At 47.3% G+C, this 20,150-nt stretch overlaps 1 long non-coding RNA gene across 1 annotated transcript; it reads right to left on the bottom strand.

Moving 5' to 3' along the window:
- Positions 1 to 4,254: 4,254 nt before the first annotated feature.
- Positions 4,255 to 9,524, bottom strand: LOC125759555 (uncharacterized). Its single transcript, XR_007417149.1, has 3 exons — positions 9,435 to 9,524; positions 8,583 to 8,632; positions 4,255 to 4,322 (listed from the first exon to the last, which is right to left on the bottom strand). It is a non-coding gene; the product is annotated as an uncharacterized LOC125759555 (long non-coding RNA).
- Between the last annotated feature and the right edge of the window lie 10,626 nt (positions 9,525 to 20,150).

Here is a 20,150-nt window from a genome sequence, read left to right on the forward strand (position 1 = left end):
GGAACGATCACTGCAAATGATATTGTGTGGCTAAATAGCAAGATTTCAGTAAGTGATATGTGCCGCTCGCAACGCATTTAATACTGTGGGAAAGCAGGCTCTCTTTCCGTGTTTTGGGTACACGTAAACTAGAAGCCAGGTAAGTAAAATGGGCGAAGAAGTAGACGTGCGAGCGAAGTATTTCGATATGATCAAATCCCTGGCACGAATACTGGCATGTTGTAGTGCAAGGGACCTGCCATACAGAAGGAAACGTTAAAACACGTTATTAACAGTGTTAACAACACCATACTAATAAGCACACAGCTTATTCATAAAGAACATATTAGAGGGGCGTTTTTAAGGCCCAGTATTATGGTCTCATTGGCGTAAAGAAACTTCTGAATGATGCACATCGCAAGCGAACTTTGATGCACACATGCAAAGTAAAAAAAAACCGTTTGCCTTTATGTAAAACAAATAAAAACGTAAATGCTCATATCGAACATAAACGTGCATGTTGAAACATAAAAAAAGCGCACATGTTTTTGTAGAAACACTACCAAACTGTGCCAATGCTGCCAAATTATGAACTGTGGGCTAGCAAGGTGATTTTTATGCCAAACGTGTGGCCGAGTGGAGCTGTTGGGAGAAACATGCCCATAAGGAACACCGGCATGAGAGTGGAGAAGAAAAGTAAATTTTCAAGCGAAACGGTGGCAGAGACCTTCGGATATCCCCCTCGCATACGTGCCTGCGTCACTCGCTGCTTCATTTAGAAGAGAAACGTTAATCAACAGACGACAATTCCCAATAATCAGGAGTTCTCTCGAATTCGGATGAGCTGTTGCATTACTTTGGAAACTAGATACAAGTCGTCTTTCCTGTAGTCTTCCATTAGCAGACGCGTGTGTTCCCATGAAGTAAATAGACATAGTGATAGTATGTTTCAGACAGTGCCTTTCGAGAAAAGGGCGCGATATGGCGCGATATGGTGCGATGACGCGATATGCTCACGCGGTCAATCGCCACGGAAAGTACTATGGCCCACTCTACAAAAGATTGGCAGACTTGAGGCAACCTGTTCACATATGTGGCGTAGTTGGCGCTTCTAATGATCACCTAAATATTCCACCTGCAATTTGGAACCAGAAAACGCATCATTTACGGCATTATTTGAGTCAGTGTCGCTAGTACTGACGCAGCTGTGGATGCGCTTCTTCATCATAGGCTGTCACGGAGCAGTGGCGCCACAGCGAACTCGCGGAGAACTAGGCTTGAGACACCATAACGGTGCCAGGCAGCTAGCCGTACCTTTTTTTGTTTATGTAGCGGCCATGGTAGGAGAAAACTCGCTTCCGGCTTACATTGCTTAGATGAGATAACTTTAGTAATTCCATGCAGCATTACTACGCTATGTTCAAAGCAACAAAATAGACTAACTTAACTCCGCCTATATTTTGCCCTGCTTACAGCCATCAAATGAGAAAGACTGAGTGCGACTGTATGAGCATATTAAATTTTGTCACTTACCGAAGCACGTGACGAATTTCCCTTTCATTGCACTCGGAGAATTTATATCGAAGGTATCCACCATCGACGTACGTCATTAAGCGACCGCTTGAAGGCGAACAATCCAGCGAACCAGGGTGCCCTTTCATATGTTTGTTTGGTTCCGTTCCGTCGTGCGAAGCTCCCAGGCTAGTGAAAGAAATAGAAATGCCATTCAAAGCCTAATATTTGCAATGTTTATGAAATCAGTCTTCTCACTGAATAATTGTATCATGTTTTAAAGTGGTATACAAGGTTTTTCAAGAACTCTGTCCGAAAATCCCCAAAATAAGAAAATTCGATATTTTCACGTTGCCTTAATATTTATTTTTTCTGTGGTGGCAGGCACCTTAAGATGAGTAGAAGGATGAATTACGATACGAATTAAAGAAATTGCATTAAATAACATTTTAAACAGCGGACACAGGCAGTCTTGTCAAATTGGAAAATTGCTGCCCTTCCTGCAAAAAAGTTTGTTGCTGCTTTCAGGTTTCGCAAAAGCAGGCGCTGGCAATTGTTAGCGAATAATGAAATCTGAGCACTTCCGCCGGCGAAACCGAAACTCGAAAGAGCGCAACTGTCATATTCTCCCAAGACGTCCAGAATGAGCGAGCGTCGTCGTACAATCATCGATCGACTTCGCTTCGTATTTGTCCGGGTTGCGTAGAGAGATAGAGATGAAAAAAAGAATGCCGGGAGGCTAACCAGATATTAGCATCTGGTTTGCTACCCAGCACTGGGGTGGGAAAGTAAGGGCAAGAGAGAGAGAGAGAGGGGGGGGAAAGAAGAGGAGAAAAATAACGCACATAGACACACAAGATAAAAAACAACAACACACACAGGGACGGCGTTCTGGTTACAATCGTTCAAAAAGGCTGGTCGATCGCAAGAAGCACAGTAGCGCTTGCATGGCCTTCTTCTGCGATGTTGCGTCTTGTCGATGGCGTAGAATTCTTTCCTCCGACAAAGGTCGATCATCCAACTTGCTCAGCGCGTTGCAAAGAGATAGTCACTGTGTACTGTAGGGGGCAGTCGCAAAAAGTATGTCCAGTTGTTTCTGAAGGAAGGAAGGAAAACAGGAGAGAGGAAAGTCAGGGATGTTAACCAGTTTGGCATAACCGGTATGCTACCCTGCACAGGGGGAAGGGATGGGGGAGATTGAAAGAACAGTGTTTCCACAGTGGTCACAGGCTGCGGTATCGGCAATCCCAATGCGTAAAGCATAGGCGTTGGTAAACGCAACGCCCAACCACAGCCAACACAAAAGGGTCGCGTCTGCTCGGCGAAGCCTTGATGGGACATGAAGACTTAAGGTAGGGTCAAATGAGTGCAGTCGATCATGTTTGAAGTGTGGCTCATTCCATTGTGACGTGGTGCGTTGGCGAGCATGCAAACGGAGCTTGCGTGCAGCGTCGGTCCTAGAAAACGGTAGGAGTAGTTCAGGGTCTTCTGCGTGGGCTGAGCGGGCAGCTTGATCGGCCCGTTCATTGCCGATGATTCCGCAGTGACTGGATAATCACGGAGAAGTGATTTGATGTCCTTTCTCAGTTAGGTAGTGGATAACCTCTGCTGTCTCTAGTACCAGCTGTTCATGCGGCCTGCGGCGTAAAGCTGACAGTAGAGACTACAGTGCCGCCTTCGAGTCGCAGAAAATAGTCCACTTGTCCATCGGTTGGTCATTGACGAATTGTAAAGCTTTATAAAAGGCTGCTAGTTCTGCTGCCGTCGATGTTTTTGTGTGAGACGTCTTGAATTTAATTGTCCTAACCAACCTTGGTATCACGACTGCTCCGGTTGAGCTGTTCGGCAGCACAGATTCGTCAGTGTAGATGTGTATAGAGTCTTGATACTTTGATAGAGCACCTGTGGCGCACATACCTTAACAAACGCAGAACTAACACCGTTGCAATCACCGTCGGGAACAGTGACGTCATCTTGGTAGTCTGCTATACTCGCATACAACTCAAGAAAAAAAGCGGCTTTTCGCCGTCAAAGCACTCCCCTCCAGCCAATCCAATCTCTGTGTCATCATGACCCCGCGGAAGACCGCCTTCGCGCTGCGCTCACGAGAGGCTCCACAAAGCAGCGTCACAAAGAGACCGTGACACCATTGGCTGGAGGGGGGGGGGGTCTTTGTCGGCGAAAAGCCGCTTTTTTCTTGAGCTGTATCCGACTGTAGTTCATTTCATCGGAGCTTCCGTTTCCATTTCGCCTGTAATTTGGTTGAACTTCATTGCTCCAAGAAAATTAGCAGAGACCGATCTTTAATATCTCGAAGCCGCAATGGCCTCTTCGCAGGAAGGACAGTAACTTTCCCATTTGGCCCGACCTCCGGCCTCCACAAATAAAAAGGTAATTATTTATTTTATTTAATTACTGCCGTAATTTATGTGTCAAGCCATCTTAGGATATCTCCTACCACAGAAAAAAAAATAATTATGAAGCAGCGAGAAAATAATCCATTTCGCTTACTTTTTATGATGATCGGACACATTTCTTGAAACACCTTGTACCAAAGAAATAAGCGAGAGGTAACGTTTATTGCTGTTTATACGGATATCCTGTGAAGTGTAATAGAAAGCGTTCTATTTTATTTTAGTCGTCTAACCTCTCTAGTATTGACAATTGCGACTGTTAGAAAAGTAACTTTGAACATTTAGAAGTAATCTCAACTGTTTCTCACCTATGTCCGAGTTCATGCGCTGCTTCGATGACACCACTGAACGCACCCGGAGAGTCTTCTGCTAGCGCAACACGCCTGTCGGTGCAAACGCCACCTTCATACGCAATTCCTGCAGATTTACAAATATTGCTGAATCGAAAAGCACATCAGCTCTTAACTGTTGCTTGAAAGCATGAGTAATTTTCATGCAATTACTGCCTGGTTATACCTAACACCTTAATTTATGTTTTGGTAATGATGTACGATGTTTTCCGGACGTTAGAACATCGGAAAATATAAATGAGAACCGAGACGTGATATCAAACATGTGATATGCAACCTTTCGTGTTATCCATCTTTTTTATATCATACTTTTTATTCAACTTAATTTTACACACTAGCTCACCCATATATAACGTCAAAATTTAACACATTGTTACAACTTTTCTCTGTATGTCCGTCATTGTATAATAAATTCGTTGTCGCCATTGGACTAGATGCCAAAGCCCATTATGAACAACATAAGCCACCAGACGTGTTTTCTGTCGCGGCCGGAAAATGTAATCACTGAATAAAAAACGTCACTGTTTTGGCTCATTTTGTTCAAAGCATCGGATTGATGTCGGATCTTTCCAAATAAAACCTTTCGGACGTTCGTGGCTGAGTCCTAATTATGTTTTTTGCTGATCACTCGTGCTCTAAGATATATTAAGCAAGACATGAGAGTGATAGAGTTGCCATTTCATAACTAATAAACTTTAATTGGAGACAAAAAACAGCTAGATACTACGAAATAACAGAACAGTGGCGCTTCCAACTACTGACAACGCCTTTTTGTAGTAGTACCAGCAGTACGAAGTCAGAAATTCACCAGCCAAAGTAATCCACTGTTGCTCAATAAATTTACAATTCCAAAGCCTTCAAAATTTGGAAAAGTTATATTATGGTTATCGACGATAACCATGACATGCAGAGTGGAGGATTCAGTTTCAGATTCAGATTACATATCGTGTTTCCTGGGTTTAATGGTTGTAGAAAAAGCTACACGAGGAGGAGAAAGAGGAAGGAAAGGCAGGACGATTAACCAGACGCGCGTCCGGTTTGCTATCCTACGCTGTAGGAAGGGGATTAAGGGAGAGAAAGAAGGGAGATAGAAAGAAGGGACCATACAAAAAAGTAACAATACACGCGAGCTTAACGAACACAGCTGCGTTCCATAGTACTGGACTCAAGGACCTGTTATGCAAACGGCATGTCCTGTTGTGTGCCCTGTCTGCTTCAGCTGTTTCTGACAGCGTCGAAAAAAAAAAAATTTGCGCGCACACACTGACCTCAAAGTAAAAAAAAAAACATCAGCCAAAACAGCGCGTATGTTTTGTTTGCTTTTTTTCACTGTGTCATTGACGAATCCTTTACCATTGCAAAGCACATCTTTCTCTCGTTTCTTTTTTTTTTGCAATAGCCAATTTAATAAAGTTGTATCTTAACAACAAAAACAATGCATCTCCCAAAATGGTGACATTACATTACGGACCACAGCTGCCTAGCCTTTCATATTTCCTATCCATGCCGTACACAACGCTTAGTGCAGCTTCTCAAACGCACCGCTGACCTTCGCTAACAAGTGGTGGATCTAAGGCAGAAATGAGAAGGTTTTCAAGCAGTGCTTTTTGTTATAGAGTAGCGGGCCACTAGGCAGAAATGTCGTGAATAAGATTTCACAAATATAACTTTTTTGGTAACACAACTGCTTCATTTGCACCTCCATCACGTAATAAGGTGGTTCAAGGAAATAAGGTAAATGAGGGATGATCTCGTTATCAAAAACACGCATGTATTTTATTGAAGAAAATTTCAGCATTTGTCACTGCAAGTTCGTCTTCCTAAAAAGTAATTATGAATGATAATGTTTACCAATAAGTTCTACTAATTTTATGCAGCACCCTATGAGCTCCATGTAACTCGAAAAAATTAATAAAACAACACCGTTTTTCGCAAAATTTAAAAGTATGCAAATATGTAGTTGCGGTTTCAGTTTGAGTCCGAGGAAGCTTTCTACTCATAAAAATTACGTTTTTTTTTTCAGAACAATACTGAATGCTGGGCGCTGTTGGGTTAAATATCGCTGCGCAGTAGCACACTCCAAGAGACATACATATTCTGCCTGCAGAAGACGACAAAGCGGACTGGCCTGTCCGGTGTGTGTGCTGTCCTTCATCGTGGTCGATGCTCAGTATTATATACTTGTAAATAGTCTCGCCTCGTCTAATTTTACGTAACAATACTATAATGTGTTTGTCGTTTCCGCATTCACATCAGGACTGCCATCAGTGGCTACTTTGCGCGGAATTAGCTACTTTGCGGCACCGTCTGGAGAGGAAAGTTTCACGTTGGCTCCACAGCAACTCTCGAAGCGTAGCTCTTAGGTGCCCGTTCCTGCGTTGAGCGACGTCGCCGTTGGCATCGGCGTCACCAATACACAGGAAAAAATAAAATGAAAAAAAAAATACTCAGGATCGAATAGGATCTCAACCCAGGCCCTCTCCGTGGGAGTCGAGTATTCTACCTCAGAGCCACGCCGGTGCTTGAAACTCATTTGCAATAAGATCCATTTGTAGTAAGATGCCGGGTTAGAAATCACGTTAACTTATGTAATGTAGCGTGGCAGAATAGTAAAATAACAACAAGGCATTACACAATGCTAATTGTGCCACGAATATGTGACTTAAAGCTTCCCACCCACTGCAAATAGCTCAGACATAACTCTTAATCGTCATAAGCTGCATGCAGCATCCACAAAGTGCACATATTACTCTACACCTGCGTAGCGGGTACCAGGCTTCTCCGCAGAATGACGAATAATGGCGTAGTGGGTGCTTCTCTACTTCACAAAAATTATGCCTTATGGCCTAGTGGATACCTTGCATGTGTGCTTGTATCAGTTGCCCCAAGATAGTTTAGAACGGGCTTTTGAAAGGCCGCCTTTCCGGCTTTCGCTGGGACTGTGCGGCGCGCTCCACGCAGGCCTGGCGTTTTAGAACGCAGCTCTTAGGCGCCCGTTCCTGCGTTGAGCGGTGTCACCGATGGCGTCGGCGTAACCGATAGAGCAAACGAGGGTGAAAGGGACCGAACGCGTAGTCTGTCGATATCATGAGCCACTGGCCTCTAGCCTGGCTTTCTTCCTCCATCACTTTCGCTGGTCCCTCGGTCGGAGCTCACGCGCATACAGGGCTGGCACGTGCTCTGCGGCTGGCTTCCCTTGTCGTAACGGAGCTGTAGACGTTTCGCTTCAATGCACAGAGTGATGGGGGTAGCACTCGAGCGCTGGCAGTTTCTGTGGCAATATGTAACAAATGTTGCATTGCTACGATTGCGGAAAGCCAAAACTTCAAACACAGTTGTCGTTGCCTAACACGAAGATGGGCTCAGAATTCGAATTAGGCATTATCGTAACCGTCAGTGAATGCTTCACCTTGAACTTCAATTATGGCGCGTTTACTAGAAAGCTTTGAAGTAATTGCAAATACAATAACAACCTAGCGTCAAGAAGACCCAATGTTGTGAAGTTTCTCTGTCGTTGTGCCTTATGTGCGCGCAAGTTCTTTCCCCTGCAGTGGGCTTGTGGGCATCAAACTGTTTCAAAACACTGCGCGATTGCAACTAAAAAGCAAAACAAAATATGAAAGCAAAGCCGTGGCTAGGACCCTGCTGACGCTACGCGCCATTTTTTTAGGTGATGACAGCATTTTCTATTTTCTGTTGTGTGACCTTATAAAACGCAGAAATCCGTGAGAAAATGAAGCCCAACTGTTTATCTCCAGCTAGAGTTCACTACTTTATGCAATACTTGTTTTATGGCAAGTCTAATCAAGTTAGCTATTCAGCTTGAAGTGGTAATGTTTTACACGTTAATACTCCTGCTGCCTTTATGGCTGGAATGTGGGAAAACTAATGGGGCATTAACTTTTCTCATGTTTACAGGTTACCTCCAAGCTCACTGAACTTGTAATGACTTCTTGATTGACTCCTTGCCAGTAGTTTAATAACCATGCAAAAGGTAACAATGGCTCTTTATTCCATATTTGTGGTAATTCAAATTGATAGAATTTATTGTTCAATATTCAAAACATAATCACAACATAGCTACTTTTATATGTGGCTACAAATTTTCCACTAAGCCTAATGACATGGCTACTTCTGGCTACTTTTATTCTAAGTTCTGGTTCTTATGAAAACCTGCCCAGCGGCACACCTGCTTGTCAATATTGCTAAATTAGTGGCTGAATTAGAAGCCAAAACTGGTAAGTGTAATAGTCTTTCGCAGGCACGAAATATCACTCGCCGCATTGCAAACTCGATCAAATGCTGCACCAACACAAAATGTACACACCCGCAATCCTTTTGTTTATGCCGCCGTAGTTAGTCTCGTAAACGTCGCGCCTGAAAAACAATAAATGTTTGAAATTTATTATTAATGCAGATTTCTAGTTCTCATAGAGTAACAACACTGCACAAAAATTACATAGTCAATTGACTAGATTTCACTTTGTAAGAGGTAAAATTGGCATTTCAAAAAAAAACTTCGCATCTTGGTGGTGTGGGTTGGTCAAACGCAATCATTTGCGCAATAATTATGGAACATCCGTGGAATGTTTTCACAAGCGCTCAGCTCGTTAACAAAATTACTTAGAAAATGTAAATAAATCATTTTCCCTTGCGGTATTCAGGTTTCTCTTCGGGCAGCAGTGTTCTTATTCACTAACTTGATCATGAAAGCGTGAAAAATGTATGATATTCTAACAATTACAAGAATTCATTATTCAACCTTTCCATGAGCTAAAAAAACTAATAAATTTACGTCAAATGAAGAAAAATTAAACATCAAATCAATTGTCAGCCGGCGAGTGTGAACGGAATCAAACACATAGCCACGTGCTATGTTTGGCGAGTTAGTGCAAAGCTTAACAACATAATCCATCTTTCTTCTTCATCTGTTCCCTAAATATTTAAATTGCACCCTTTTGTTGTGGTAGGAATGCATAGTTCTCTGACAGTGCTTTCAAATTTGGCATCTTCAAAAATCCATAAAGTCTGCCTGTGCAATAGTTCAATCGAATTCAAGAGATTACATAAAGAAGCACATTGCGACCTTCACTGCATATTGCGGAAATAATATACAAAGACGTTTCAATGCTATAAATATGTCGGAAAACAAATTATTTCATTAGTGTGCAGTCCTTACCCTGTCAGCAGTAGCACTACATCCGGATGGCCATAGTGTTCCAAATTTCCACTTACGTACTGTCGAAGCATATCTAAGGAAGTCATGTCATTCATTAGCTGTTCATTGCCGAAAATGTAGCTATCCTCCTGAGACTGCAAAATTAGGCGCAATATTTGTGTCACTTGTTCTGCGATTTCTCAAGACGAAAGATAATGCTTGCCTTGCTGCTTTTTTCCACTCCAACAAGCGCTATTTTGACACGAGGGCAAATGAGGTTCATGAATATGGCCTTTATCTGTAAAACAAGCGAGTGTTCAGTTTATATGTACCCTATGTACTTAATAATGTCACGTTGTGATTGCAAGCTATTTGTGTGTTATGCTCTAGGCATACCTTGTTACTGGCGTTTTCCCAAGATAAGGCAGGTAGCAAAAAAACGCCAGGCCTGCGCTGAAACCGCAGCACAGTCACAGCGAAAGCTGGAAGAGCAGCGTTTCTAGAGCCCGTTAAGCTCTCTTGGGGCTACAAAACAAGTACACTAGAAAGGTACCCACTACGCCATAAATCACAATTTTTGTGAAGTTGGGAAGCACCTACTAAGCCATTATTCGTCATTCTGCGGAGAAGAGAGGCACCAGCTACACGTCAGTAAGGCATCATGTGCACTTTGTTGACGCGACGATGACGATGAAGAATTATGGCTCAGCCCTTTGTAATGGGTTGGAATCTTTAAACGGCCCACCAGTTACGTAATTTGCATTGGGTGACGCCCGGTCACTATTTCCCCCTCCCGTCATGCTGTATAACATACGTTGACGTGGGAGAGAGACGGGGGGGGGCGAAGAACTTTACTGAGACCCCGAGGATATAGATCATGCGCTTATGGGCTTCCTTGGCAACCAATACAAGTGCACTTGCGAGGAACCCACTACGTTATAAATCAGTGTAATTTTACTGAGACCCCGAGGAAGTGGATCATGCGCTTATGGGCTTCCTTGGCAACCAATACAAGTGCACTTGTGAGGAACCCACTACGCTATAAATCATTGTAATTTTTGAGAAGTAGGGCAGCAGGCACTGTGCCATTTTTCGTCATTCTACGGAGAGCGTTGGTACCTGCTATACGCATGTAAGGCATTATGCGCACTTTGTTGATGCTGTGCCTGATGACGATGAAGAATTATGGCAGAGTCCTTTGTAAAGGGTTGGAAGCATTCAACAACCTACTCTTTGCGCAATTCGCATTGTGTGACGCCTGGTTACAGAATTCGCGTTGTGCGACGTTTGGTGCTTATTTTACTCTTCTACCACGCTATACTGCATATGCTAATGTGGTTCCTTTCCGACACGAAGCCTGTATAGGACCTTTTTGCAAAGCAGTTTCAAGCACCGGCATGGCTCAGAGGTTGAATACTGGGCTCCCACGCAGAGGGCCCAGGTTCGAACCTCGTTCCATCCTGGAGTTTTTTTCTTATTTCGTTTTTTTTTTTCATATTTCGAGCGATACTGGTTACGGACACCGGCGGCGGCGGCGGCGGCCGCGGCGGCGGCGGACAACTACGGCGCCAAAAACGGCCGGTGAAATGATCTCATAACAGCTTTCGCTGTAAAAGATAGCTGATCGCTGCGTCATGGAAATCGATATAACACGAAAGTGAAACGTGTCGTCACAGAAGTAGTTGATTGTTTATAGTGGGTTGATTTATGAAATCTTTTACAACGTCTGTTGGTTGTTTCGCAGATATAGCCCCAATTGATGAGGACGCAACCACGTTGACGCCTAGTGGCACATCTCCATACCGACGACTAACGCCCATGATCATGATTTAACCCTTGCGGTAGCTGGAGTTCTTAACATATACCTGGACACCGCATATAGTGAATCCAGCGCAAGAATGGCATCAACAAGCAGATAGTAAACACTGATACTCGATGTGCACTCCGTGAAAGCATCATGAAACGCGAAGGAAATGCGACGCGCGTCGTGTCTTTCCTTTAGCCTGGAATTTCACAAGGCAAGCGGCGAACGAGGTGCGACAGCCAGGTGGGCGTCGGAGAGCTATTTTTTAATATGGGTGGGTGCTATGAGCGAGGCTTGGGCTAAAGCCACGACCTCATGCTGTGTTAAAGCGTTGACGTATTTACACTGCTCCTATTGGAAACGCGCCGAATAGGACAGTCGTAGCAACGGCGCGTTGCCGGAGCTAATTGCAGGGGCCACGCATTGCTTTTCTCTACCACGTCCACAAGGCGACACCACCCCGCGAACCGAGAGCACTGTGACAGGAAAGAGTGAAAGATAAAAGGCGCTTTGTTGTAGCCTTCATTATGTAAACATTTTGACAGAAATCTGTCTGGCTGGGTAGAATATTTAGGAGGTTACTATGGCTCCAGCCAAGTTTAAGAGAGCCCGACACCCACCAGCCATCGTCGCCGACCGAGACGTCGTTGGTTCGAATCCTATCAACATAAGTTTTTTGTCATTTAACGTAGTTCATTTTGCTGACGTATTTCCGCGATGGAAATACGTCATGAAAGTCTTGGTGGACTCCGGCATACAACGCTTTCGTGTTAAAAACTTGCACAAAACTAGCGCTCAATATTCTTAACTTCAATTTGCTGCAAGTTATTACTGCGCAATATGGCGATATGATGAATCCATTTAGTTTTTCACTAACTCACAGCATGTATTCCACCAGGGCCGCTCATGCGCAACGCAACTAGGAGAATTTCAGCATGATATACTAACAGCGCTTGGCAACAATGAATCTGTTGACACTTTGCTTGTTAATTTACGTGAAGCATTTGACACGGTACCCCATAATCTGTTAGCGATCAAGCTCGCTTCCATGAACATGCATGCTACCTGGATCCGAATTTATTTAAGTAGTCGCGAACAGTGTGTACTCCTCAATGGAGCAAAATCATCATATGTCAACGTAACTCCAGGCACGCAGCATCGTAGCATTCTGGTTCCGCTTTCATTCCTGGTAAACATAAATGACATAACAGATACCATACAATCCAGCATAAAATTATTTGCAGATGACAGCGTCAGCTATCGAAGAATTGCGTCATCCGCAGGTGTAGAACTACTGCAGGAGGACGTAAACACCATAACACGTTGGTGCTCTATCTGCAACGTGTGGTTAAATATTTCAAAGGTCAGCCACGTCAGTTTTTCGAGAAACATTCCGAAAATTCAAAGCTCCTATAGTATTAGTAGCGTTGCAAATACCAAAACACCGCAATGTAGGTACTTGGCAGTTTGCTTAACGGAAACAATGAACTGGAACCATACATAGTACAATAGCGCAAGAAACACAGGGACACAGGCAAGAGAGACGTGTCCCTGTGTTTCTTGCGCTATTGTACTATGCATTCGTACCAACTAGCTCGGCTTTCCGTTGAACTCGAACTGGCGCATAGACCAAATGATATCTAAAGCTAGTAAAATGTTATTCTTATTTCGCAGTATATTTATGTGCACAACAAAAGAAGTAAAGGAGACTTTATACATAATACATGTACGGTCAATACTCGACTACGCTTGAGTCATTTGGGACTCTCCTCAGATGTACCTCGCGGACAAAATAGAAAAAGTTCAGAACCAGGCAGCTCGATTTATCAGCAACAACTGCAATCCCTGTGCCAGCATCTCGGAAATAAAGGTCCGAATAGGACGGGAAACACTACAATCAAGGCGACGAAAACTCCGCCTGAAATTCCTGCTCAGTATGTATTATAACCAAACGTGAATCAGCAATGCGGACTACCTTTTAGCACCAACGTATCGCTCAGTTAGTTGCAATCATATACATAAGGTAAAAGAATATTGCTTTACGTCTCCTAGTTTTTCGAATTCATTCTTTTTAACAACATCCAGATAATGGAAAAAGTCACAGTTTCGCCGCAACGGCGAAGCAATGAATGCGATAGCAACAAGCTGAAATGTAACGCGAAGAACGGAAAGCAGCTCGAAATTGCCAGTGCGTCGCTCGAGCCCAAAGGACGCACGAAAAGAACACACACAGGACGAGCACGAACTATCATGCGTCGCACCTCGTACTTGAAGCGCACTGCTGAAACATATAAAGCAGGACGCACGAAACGAACGAACAGGTACGCACAGGACGATCGCGAACTAAATGTCGCAGTTGTTAGTTATTTATGTTTGAACAGCGCGCTTCTTTCGCAAACGCGGCCGCTTCAGCGAGCGAAGTGACCGTCGTACGCTCTGTGACATCAGCGCGGATATCGCGGGGAAAGCACAAGACATACAGCCCCCCACTCCACCCCCCCCCCCGCCCGCACCCTTCTATCCTCGAGATAAACGCACGAAGGCGACCACGCCGTGTAGGGCGAGGAGCATCGACGTTCACAGGAGCGGGGCGACGACTTTTAAAGCGCGCCCCGCGCGCACTTTGCGCCATCTCGCTGGTGAGTAAGAAAGCACGCTGAAGTAAATAGTGTATATAAATAGCTGGCCGTCAGCATGTTAAAAGACGGTGCGCTTCGTGGCCTCGCCGTCTAACGCCGTGCGTTTCGGAGCGAGAGGTCGGCCGTTCGATTCCGCGCGTCGGAATGTATTTCTGAATGATTTTTCTTTCTGGCTGTTATATATATATATATTGTCACGTGATTTATTCACGTACAAACTGCGAGAACGCCGTGGACCGTCCAGGGCCAAGATCCAGGCAAGCGCAAGCTCGGGGCGCGTGGCTGTCGCTCGCACTGTGGCTTGCTTTCTTCGCTCTTCGTCGTCGTCACGTACTCTTCACTACATTGGCCCCTGGTGCATAGCGGAGCCATCCTGGCGACCTAAGGCGTTGTCAGTACAGCGGGGTCGTAATAGGGCTTCAGGCGGCTGACATGGACGATTTCTCGACCACGACGACGTAAATCGTGGGATGCTGTCAGAGGCTGAACCTCATAATTGGCAGGAGACGTGCGAGAAAGAATGCGGTAGGGCCCCTGATATCGGGCACGTAATTTCGAGGAAAGGCCAGGAGTGCTCGATGGGATCCAGAGCCAAACGAGGTCACCAGTCGTGAAAGTAGAGAGAGGTCGGTCGGTGTCGTGCCGTAGCTTCTAGTGGCCTTGGTCATCGGTGGTCAGCGAACGGGCTAATTGTCTGCAATCTTCGGCGTATCTGGCAACGTCAGAAATCGCAGTATATTCAGACGAGTCCGGCGTATAGGGAAGCATAGTGTCCAGCGTGCAGGACGGGTCGCGTCCGTATAAAAGAAAGAAAGATGAGAAACCGGTGGTCGCGTGCGTTGCGGTGTTGTACGCGTACGTGACGAACGGCAGGACGGTGTCCCAGTTGGTCTGGTCTGATGCCGTGTACATTGTCAAGATATCACCGAGTGTGCGATTAAATCGTTCCGTGAAGCCATTCGTCTGCGGATGATATGCGGTGGTCATTCGATGAACGATGCTGCACTGGACGAGCAAGGCCTGAATAGCGTCAGACAGGAAAACACGCCCTCTCTCGCTCAAAAGTTCACGGGGAGCACCGTGGCGAAGGACAAAGTTGCGTAAGATAAAGAACGCAACCTCTCTTGCGGTAGCCGTTGGAAGTGCTGCAGTCTCTGCGTAACGGGTGAGGTGGTCCACGACAAAAATGACCCACCGATTACCAGAGGAAGTCGGGGGAAGCGGGCCATATAAGTCGATGCCGACGCGGTCGAATGGACGTCCCGGACAAGGTAGAGGCTGAAGTGGACCGGCTGGGCGTTGAGGTGGAGCTTTACGCTGCTGACAAGCAGTACAAACACGTACGTACTTGCGCACGAACGTGTACATGCCGCGCCAGTAGTATCGCTGACGCAAGCGGTTGTAAGTCTTCAGAGCGCCAGCGTGAGCGCTTTGCAGGTCGTTGTGAAAAGCAGTGCGGACTTCTGTGCGCATGTGGCGCGGGATCACTAGCAACCACCTCCGACCGTCAGGTGCGTAATTACACCGATAGAGGAGGCCGTCACGGAGTGCGAAATGCGCGGCTTGACGACGGAGAGTTCTTGACGCTGGATGAACCAATGAACCAGTCAGAAAGACGACGAGTTCGGAGATCCACGCATCCTTGCGTTGCTCCGACGGCATGTCTGCGAAGTCAAGGGGCGTCAAGACAGCTGACGTGGCTGACGGCGAAGCTGTGTCAGACGGTAACGGTGAACGGGATAGCGCATCAGCGTCCGAGTGCTTGCGGCCGGATCTGTACACAACACGAATGTCGTATTCCTGCAGACGAAGCGCCCAACGACCGAGGCGGCCTGAAGGATCTTTCAGAGATGAGAGCCAACAGAGCGCGTGATGGTCCGTGACTACTTCGAAGGGGCGGCCATAAAGGTATGGACGGAACTTGTTCAAAGCCCAGATTATGGCGAGGCACTCTTTTTCAGTGACTGAGTAGTTGCACTCCGCTTTCTTCAGGGTTCGACTCGCGTAAGCAACAACGTACTCATCGTATCCTGGTTTCCGTTGAGCCAGTACAGCACCAAGACCGACACCGCTGGCGTCAGTATGGACCTCCGTAGGCGCATTAGGGTCAACGTGACGGAGTATCGGAGGTGACGTTAATAAGCGCCGTAGCGTCATGAAAGCTTCATCGCACTCTGGTGACCAAGCCGACAGGCCGTTAGAGGCTGTCAGTAGGTTGGTAAGAGGTGCGATGATAGAAGCGAAGTCGCGCACAAATCGACGAAAATATGAGCACAGCCCAATAAAGCTTCGGAGCGTCTTGATGGAATTGGGCTTGGGGTACTCGGCCACGGCACGAAGTTTAGCGGGATCCGGAAGAACGCCTTCCTTGCTGACGACGTGACCTAGTATGGTGAGTTGGCGCGCAGCAAAATGGCACTTCTTGATGTTAAGTTGAAGGCCAGCAGAGGCGAGGCACGTGAGAATAGCGCGAAGACGAACAAGATGAGTCGGAAAATCGCGGGAAAATACAACATTGTCGTCAAGGTAGCACAGGCAGGTATTCCACTTGTGGCCACGAAGGATGTTATCCATCATTCGTTCGAAGGTAGCTGGGGCGTTGCAGAGTCCGAAGGGCATCACCTTGAACTCATAAAGCCCATCGGGAGTAACGAACGCAGTCTTCGGGCGGTCAGGGTCAGCCAGTGGAACTTGCCAATGGCCCGATCGTAAATCCAAGGACGAGAAATATTCTGCTCCTTGCAAGCAATCGAGAGCATCGTCGATGCGTGGCAACGGGTATACATCCTTCCGAGTTATCTTATTCAGGCGGTGGTAGTCGACGCAGAATCTGATAGAGCCATCCTTTTTGCGCACAAGGACGACAGGGAACGACCAGGGGCTCTCAGATGGCTGAATGACTCCGCGCGTGAGCATATCATCGACTTGTTCATTGATAACACGGCGCTCTTCCGCCGAAACGCGATATGGTCGTTGGCGTAAAGGGGCATGAGCACCGGTGTCGATGTGGTGCGTGACGCTCGTTGTGCGACCCAGAGATGGCTGACCGCAGTCGAAGGATGAGCGGAATTCTTCTAGAAGGGCCAATAGTTCGCGTCGATGGTCCAATGATAGATCCGGGGACACAGAAGGGTGAAAAATGTCTGACTTCGGAGGTGCCGCAACAGGGGCTGTCATGGCATTCAGCTGGTGGTGAAGTAGGGCTTCAGCGAACTCCAGAAAGCGAAGCAGGTCAACGGCATGTATGCTTCCCAAACATTCCCCGCGAAGTAGACGAACGGGCGAGGTGCGCAAGTTGGCAATCGGCATGATGGTAGCGCCGGATTCGACGGTGAGTACGGCAAACGGCAGTCGTAGGGCGTGGCGGCGGAGAAACAGCTCTGACGGGGCGAACAGGACAGCGCCGTCAGGAGCGGCCGGACAAGTCAAGGCGACAAGGGTGGACGTGTTTGGGGCTACGTCAGCGTCGGCAGCAATGACAAGTTTACATGCGTCAGATATGGTAGGCCCCGAAACAGAAGATTGCAGCGGCGTAAGGGCGACTTCTGCTCGGGTGCAATCTATGATGGCGCGATTACGTGAAAGGAAGTCCCAGCCGAGGATAACGTCGTGAGAGCAGGACGGCAGCACGAAAAACTCAATGACGTAAAGTTCTCCTTTAATATTAACGCGCGCGGTGCACACGGCTGAAGGTGCTATGAACTGCGAGTTCGCAGTGCGGAGCATGAGTCCTGAAAGCGACGTGGTCACTTTTTCTAGCTGGCGGCAGAGGCTCTCGCAGATTACGGAAACGGCAGCCCCGGTATCAATTAGCGCTTGGGCCTTGGTCCCTTCAACATTGACGTCGATAACGTTTTGCGGCGAAAAAGACGGAGGCCTTGGGCAGTTCGCTTCGCATGCAGTTCTTGCCTCCGGAACTGCAGCGATCAGTTTCCCTCTTGCGCAGCAGGTCGGCGACGCATAGGTGACAGGGAGCGTCGTCGAGGGGGCGGTGACCGGGGGGTGTCGTTGCGTCGTTGATCACGGGCATACTCCGGTGGCGACCGGGACGACGACGCGACCGGCCTGCCGTCGGCGTCGAAGTGAGGAGGGGCGTAGTTTGGGGGCGACCTGGACGACGCCGCAACTGGCATGCCCACGGCGTCGAATGTTGGAGGAACCAGGCGACAATGGCGAGCGACGTGGCTGGCGAGGCCACAGGAGAAACAGATGGGCCGATTGTCCGGCGTTCGCCACGCGTCGGAGCGGCGGAAAGACGGAGCCGAGGGGGTTGGGATGGGCGGCGACTAAGCATACGCGGATGTTGGCAAGACACGGGGCAGCGTAAGTGGCCGAGGTGGAGCGTAAGGCATAGATTGGTGATACGCGGTGGTCGCCAAGGCATGGGACGGCATCAGTGGTCGAGGTGGAGCAGAGGGCATAGGCTGTTGAGGGGGCCGAGCAGCAACGGCGGCGTAGGTAAGCGGCGCAGTGACGGGCGGTTGTTGGAACATGGGTGGGAGAGCCTCAGCAACTTGCGTCCGAATGGCTTGTTGAATTCCCGGAGCCAGAGGACGCGCCGGCTCGTGAGTGAGCGGCAGTAAGGACAGCTGGCGTGCGACTTCTTCACGGATGAAGTCTTTGATCGTGGGCTGGAGAGTCGGCTGAGCGGCCGGAGGGACAGCTAGCTGCAAGCTGGAGAGCGTGTCGGGGGTCGGGAGGGCCTGACGGGTGATCGCGCGCTGCCTGCGCAATTCGTTGAAACTCTGACAGAGTGAAACTAGCGCAGCGACTGTGGTGGGATTCCGCGCGAGCAGCAGCTGGAAGGCGCCGTCCTCGATGCCCTTCAAGATGTGGTTGATTTTGGCCTCCTCAGGCATAGCGGGGTCGACGCGGGTGCACAAATGGAGGACATCCTCGATGTAACCCGTGTAGGTCTCACCCGGTTGTTGTGCACGCTGACGCAAGCGCTGCTCGGCGAGAAGCTTGCGAGCCGCAGGCCGTCCAAAGACGTCCTTGATAGCAGTCTTGAAAGCTGACCAAGATGGAAGCTCGGCCTCGTGGTTGTGATACCACAGTTGGGCTATGTCGGCAAGGTAGAATTGCACATACCCAAGCTTCATTGGATCGTCCCATCTGTTGCTGGCGCCGCCTTTGTCATACCTCGACAGCCACTCGTCCACGTCCGATTCACCGGAGCCCGAGAAGATGGGTGGGGTCCCGCTGAGGATACACGGCGCCACAAGTGACGTGGACAGCCGAAGGGCCAGGCTGGGAAGGAGTCTCGGTGGCCATGTTGGTATCACGAAGGGGGGGAAGCTTACGGGAGCGAAGATCCAGGGTCGTAGGGGAAACCCACGTACCTCCACCGAATGTCACGTGATTTATTCACGTACAAACTGCGAGAACGCCGTGGAACGTCCAGGGCCAAGATCCAGGCAAGCGCAAGCTCGGGGCGCGTGGCTGTCGCTCGCGCTGTGGCTTGCTTTCTTCGCTCTTCGTCGTCGTCACGTACTCCTCACTGCTTTTTCTGTAGCGGCAAGAATCTTAGAGTAGTTAAGGACATCATTTAGGACAGTAATTAAGAAAGTTACATATTTAACGTTTTAATTAGTGGAGTTAGATGATTATGTCAAATGGGAGAATTGAAGTTCTTCACGCGAGGAACCCATCCGAGCTTTGAGGTTTCGAAAAAGCGTCCTCTAGTAAACGTTGTGGAGTAATGAAATTCAACGAAATCCAGGGGCTTTCAACGGGGAAAGCCATCGAATTCGGTTGAATTGCATTACTTCGTAATTATTACTAGAGGCCGCTTATCCGAAATCTCAATATTGGGATGGCTTTCTGGCATGAAGAACATCAATTCCCCAAATTGAGACAGTGACCTAACTCCACTAATTAGAAAGTTAATAATTTAACTTTCTTAATTACTGTCTCACGTCATGTCTCCAACCATCTTAAGATGCCTAGCGCTACAGGAAAAGTCATTCACTCATTTTGGACGTCTCAGAAGAATATGGCAGTTGCGTTCTTCCATGTTTCTGTTTCGTTTTGCCATTGAAATTGGTTGAATTTCATTACTTCGTAATTATTACTAGATGCCACTTTTTCGAAATCTCAAAGTTGGGTTGGGTTTATGGCATGAAGAACTTCAATTCTCCCATTTGATACAACCACCTAACTCCATTAATTAAAAAGTTAATTAATTTAACTTGTTTAATTACAGTCCCACATAATTTCTTTAATCATCTTAATATCCCTGCCACTACAGAAAAACCAATTCTGAAGGCAGCAATCAAATATCACATTTTCCTG

The sequence above is a fragment of the Rhipicephalus sanguineus genome, chromosome 8, assembly GCF_013339695.2.
Source record: "Rhipicephalus sanguineus isolate Rsan-2018 chromosome 8, BIME_Rsan_1.4, whole genome shotgun sequence".
Lineage (NCBI taxonomy): Eukaryota > Metazoa > Arthropoda > Arachnida > Ixodida > Ixodidae > Rhipicephalus > Rhipicephalus sanguineus.